Consider the following 6,000-nt stretch of genomic DNA (forward strand, 5'->3'; position numbering starts at 1 on the left):
ATGAGGTATTTTCTTGGTCTCGAAGTGTTGTAGAAATCAAATGGTGTGTTTATTAATCATAAAAAGTATGCGTTAGAGGTGCTGCAAATGTTTGGAATGGATAAAAGCAATTCAGTTCAAAATCCTATTGTTCCAGGTTGTAATCTGGTGAAGGATGCAGATGGAGTTAAGGTAGACAAGACTCATTTTAAACAGATGGTGGGTAGTCTCATGTATCTAACTGCTACTCAACCAGATGTGATGTTCGTAGTTGGTCTTATAAGTAGGTATATGGAGAATCATACTGAGCTTCATTTACAAGTGGCAAAAAGGGTGCTGAGATATTTAAAGGGAACACTTGACTTTGGAATCTTCTATAAGAAGGGAGGAAACAATGAACTTATTGCTTACACAAATAGTGATTATGCTAGAGATTTGGAAGATAGAAAAAGACACTTCAGGTTATGTATTTTTATTGAGTTCAGGAGTAGTATCTTGGCTATCAAAAAAGCAACCAGTAGTAAGTCTATCTACCACTGAGGCTGAATTTATTGCTGCAGCTTCGTGTGCTTGCCAAACAGTATGGCTGAAAAGAGTGCTGAAAAGACTAGGTCTGAATCAAGGCAAGACAACTATTATTAATTGTGATAGTAGTTCTGCAATCAAACTGTCGAAAAATCCAGTAATGCATGGTCGTAGTAAGCATATAGATGTGCGTTTTCATTTCCTTAGAGAGCTCACAAAGGCTGGTACTGTGGAATTAGTTTATTGCAGCACACAAGATCAATTAGCTGATATAATGACAAAGCCACTCAAGCTAGATGTTTTCTTGAAGCTGTGAGCATCATTAGGAGTTTGTTCTGAAAATGATATAAACTGATACTTATGGCATTCAGTTTAAGGGAGGAAATGTTGAGTTGGTTTGTTACTGCTTAGTCCAATAAATCCCTATTCTTAAGGGAGTCATTATTTGTTTGTTTTAGTCTTACCCTGTTTCTAGGAGTTGTTAGACATGGGTTGCTTAATTCTTGTTCAGTTTGTTATGTAAGGCTATTTAAATAGCCAATGTTGTTCTCAGTTTGAATAAGATAATTTCTTTCTCCTCAATATGTGTCTCTTGTTTCTCTTAGTTTTTAACATTTGGTATCAGAGCTCCAAGGGGCCTGATTAAAGTTTGAAGCGGCAGTCTTCAAAAGTATGATGACAAAGAGTTCATTTGTGCAACCAGCAATCCCGCGATTCGATGGGCATTATGATCATTGGGCAATGCTCATGGAGAACTTCTTGTTTTTAACAAGGCTCGTGTCCAGATTGAGCCCAAGATTAAGTCCGACCTTTTCAACTCAAGCCCAACCTGTACTGTAATTTGATGCATTTAGGTTGGATTCGGGCCCAGGCCAGGTTTGGATTAGTTAATGAATCCACTCTAAAATTATACATATATATGTATTTATGTAAATATGTATACATATATTTTTGTATATATATAAATATATATGCAAAATATATATTTATATAGGTAAATATATATACAAATATGTATGCATATATATGTAAATATGTATACAAAATTTACATATATACATATGCATGTATGAATGTGTATAGTTGGGTTGGGCTTGAGCCGAGTTCAGGCTATCTAATAGCTAGGCCTGGGTCCGGCCCAAAAAAATTAAAAAGCCCGACTTCTAGGGCCCAAGGACCAAAAACTCAAGCCCTACCCATGTAAAATTTTGGGTTGGGCCAGTTTGGGCTCAGGCTAGGCTCATCCAAGTTACACCCCTAGGTATGTCTGACGATATATCAATCACGTGATGGCGTTTCAAAGATGTTAATTTTCATTTTGAAAATTTGAAGAATAATAGTGTAAAATCAATGTTTTCGAACTATCATTGACCTAGATGGTCAGACCATTCAACCAGGGAACCGTCCAAGCAACTGGTTCTGTTTCACCCCAAACCTAGTCCTTGGCCAAAAACCATTGAATTGCTCAATGACCCATTGACTCAGGCGGTTGAACCATTGACCCGTTCAATGGTTTTTGGCCATTTATTTATTTTAATTATTTTATTTTAACTTTTTAAATTTTTTTGTCAAAACCATCTGCTCATACCAGACGTTTGAACCGTTAACCTAGGAATCAGTGGCCATAATGGTTTTGGTTCCGGGTCGGTTTTTAAAACATTGGATAAAGTTGACCACAAAAGGGTAATATTGGATTTAAAAATAAAATGGGAAAATCTATGATGCAGAAAAAATATGGTATGGGAAGAGTTTTGACCAATCAAAACCCACCCATGAATTTTGATAAATAACACCTGATTGGCTACCATATTTATGATTCTACTTGACTGGTCAGAAGTTTTTCAGATATCATATCTTTTCTGTATCATAATCGATATACGTCAGATGGTGTTCCATGTGCATGGATTATGACAAAATATTAACAAATATTAACAGATGCTAACGACAGGAGTATAGCTAGTCAATTATAAAAAAGTTAAGAATAATTTAAATAGTGGGGGTAGAGCTAATAAACTTCCTAAACTATAAGAATATTTTACAAAATTTACAGTCGGTGAGGTCGAAGTTATGGAGGCAAATGGCTAGTAGCGTTATTGCAGTCAACAGAGCTTATTGGGTCAAGGATTACTGTGAGGGAATTCCCATTCTTGTTCATGGGCAACCCAACCTATTATTTCTGATATTTTACGGGTATCTTCCAGTTTTAATTTTCTATCTCCTTTCACTTCCTGAGACGTGCCTCAAGTGTGTTATCCCATACTCTTGCTACTGAGAGTGAATGCTATTCAATCTTTCCTCTGTCACTAGTGATTTATCATTCATAAAATCTCTTGTGACAAGGTTTCCTTTCGGTGCCAAAAAATGGTTTCCAATCAGCTATCCAAAGTTGAGAAAAGTTTTGAATATTGTTAGTAAAATTAAGGGGTTTTGAGAATTTATACTAAAAAGGCACTTATTATCGTCATAATTCAACTCCCTCGTTCTTGCTGAGAATTTCTCTCTTATGTCCATAATGAAACTTGGGACCAAACAACATCCCTGATCTGATCTGAGTGCAAATCTGTTGCACATTTTTGTGCTTAGAAAATAGTCACTGATTTATGATGATTATTGGCAAGCCAATGAAAGCCCATGAAAAGTGCAAAAGGTACAATGGATCTGGAATCCCTGATTAGGGATGGTAATTTGAACCCTATCCAGTGAATACCTACCCCTATCCTCTTTGATGGGGTGTGCTTTATTGCTTGAAATACATATTTTGGAGCAAGAATAGGTTTTGAGATTCTACAATCCATACCGGTATGGGTAGAGTATGGAATTAGGCTAAATCCGACAATACCTGACCTGCATGTTGTTGGAAATTAAGCATATGAACATTATGTAATAGGTGTTGAATTTAGTAATATTTTAAATTTTATGTGAAGGATAATTGATAGTTTATGTATTTTTTTACATGTCTTAATCAAATAATTAGAAATGACCATTCCCTAAAATGGGAAATACCACTTGACCAGGAATGGAAATGGGATTCCAATTCCACCCAGCCAAAGAGTTGGAATATGAATGAATTCCAATTCTGGACCCCTATTCCTGCAAACCAAACAGGCCCTGAGTAGAAGCTCTCTCTTTCACCGTGGAGATAAGCAAGCCACTTGGGAGTTTTCTTGCTAAAGGATTCTCCTTGAAGTGTTCTCTTAGTCAATATATCTCTCACATTTAAGAGAACACCTTAAGTGGAGTTTTGTTTTAATTTTCTAAAACAATTGGGGTAGAGGCCTTTTATTAGCTCATGCCTGCATTATTTTATAAGCTTGTTTTAGCTAGGTTATTCTTCTCTCTACTTGTCTCTTTTATGTTTTATCCATATATGTATAAATAGTTCATGCACCATGTAGTATGTAATGTTATAATTGCCTTGCACATTATATAGTACTTGGACCCAAGGTTCAAAATAATGATATACCCGATACGTCGGTAGGGACGTATCGTGAGATATCAATATCTTTTTTTATTTTTTTTTAAAACTAGTTCAGGAAAGTCGATTTAAGACTCCTCCACCCCCTGAACCGGTCAGAACCCTAATACACCCACTATAATAACATATTAGGGGGGTCCCAGAATAATACGTATACTTTAAACATTATTTGGACCTAGGCATGTAGAACTAGGAAGACTGCTTTTGGGGTCTATGAGGGAAATGTCCCTCCCCATTAACTGCTCCGAGACTAAGGAACCATTAATTTACTTTAAAGGCGGCCATACTAATTATTTTAATTTCGAAAGAATGTAAGAATGAAAAAGACTGGAATTTCGACTCCATGCAATACTCATAACCTAATCCCTTACCAAACTGGTTAGAAATCGATAACTTGGAGTCATCTTGTTGGTTTTATACTAAAACATTTATTTTTAAAGATTAATTAAAATATTTTCCAAAATCCATTCATTCCTTCATTCCTTTCTCCACCCTTTCTTTTTCTTTCCTAATTTTTTGCACAAAAATGAGTGATGGCTTCCTCTCAGGCCCTACCGCATGGGTCTGGTCAGTGGTCACCACATATATTTATTAAATATAATCTAAAAGGTTGAAAGCCGCTAGAAGTGCTTTTGAAATAAAAAAAAAAAAAAAGATCATGGGCTCATGCCCTTCACATATTTTACTAGGAATGGCAACGCGGCAGGGCATGGATGGGGAGCCTTTCTCATCCCCATTCCCGCGAAAATCCCCATACGTGTCTCCGTCTTCGTCTCCACTAACAGGGATGGTCGCTTTTCAAAAAAAATGATGCCATGTTGGATCCACATAGGCGTTTCAACAAACGCCCATGTATCTCATTGTTTGGTTCAGCCGATTATTAAAAAATCGGGCATTCCTCAAAAATCGGGATTTCACCAATTCATGAAACGGCAAATTTGGCGTTTCATGTATCGGTGAACCGTTTCCCCCAACGGTTGATTGACGAGTATCCTATGTGGTGCTTAACTGTCAGCACATACATGAAAAACGGTGATGAAAATCACCTTACCAAACAGCATAGTGTGCTCACTGCCTACATGGCAGAAGTGTTTTTTTATGAAAAACGGGTCTTGGAAGCATGAGCGTTTTTTCTTGAAAATTGGTCCCAAAAAGTGCCCATGCTTCCAAACACCATGAAGGTTATCCCCATCCCCGTCTCCACGGGGATCCCCATTTCCCGTGATTTTTTATAATGATGACCATTTTGTTTTTGTTTTTTATTTTATTTAAAAATATAAAAATAAAATAATTAAAATTTACAATCCTATTAGAAAAGATTCAAACATATTCAACCATATTTTTAAAAATATTAATATATAAATGTATGTGTACATATATACATATATAACATATGCATACATATATACATATATATTAGTGGGGATCCCACGGGGCGGGGATTGGGGTCCCTACGGGGTGGGGAGTGCTCTCCCTGTCCTCGCCCCATCCTTGTTAACAGGGAAAATTTTTTTTCCCATCCCCGTCCCCACGGGGAGAAAATCATCTCCATCCTCGCCCCATTCAAGACGGATCCCCACGAGATCAAGGAAATGGGAACCGGGCAGGTCATTGGTTATGCTTTTGCCTTAAACCATTATTTTGTAAAGAATCATTGAAATGGTTAAATAACTATCGACTTGGGTGGTTGAACCGCTAAACCATTTGACCCGGGCAGCGGTTCGTGGTTTAATAAAATATTTAATTTTTATTTCAAGGATCATTAACAGAGAAAAAAAAAGTGGTATAGAAATGGGGGATGAAATGAGACGAGATCTTAGACCTGAGTTCACTAACATGTGTGTGTATGTGTGAGGGAGAGAAAGAGAACAGAAAGGGTTAGGGGAGAAACATTGCCGCTACTATTTGTCGCCACCACTGCTGCTGCCATCATCATTGCCGGTGAGGATTGCCTCCTCCTCCTCTTTTCTTCCTTTTTTTTTCATTTCTTTTCTTCCTTCCTTTCGTTTCTTTTCTTTTCT

Source organism: Nelumbo nucifera, chromosome 8 (genome assembly GCF_055504915.1).
Source record: "Nelumbo nucifera cultivar China Antique chromosome 8, China Antique-T2T, whole genome shotgun sequence".
In the NCBI taxonomy this organism is placed as follows: Eukaryota; Viridiplantae; Streptophyta; class Magnoliopsida; order Proteales; family Nelumbonaceae; genus Nelumbo; species Nelumbo nucifera.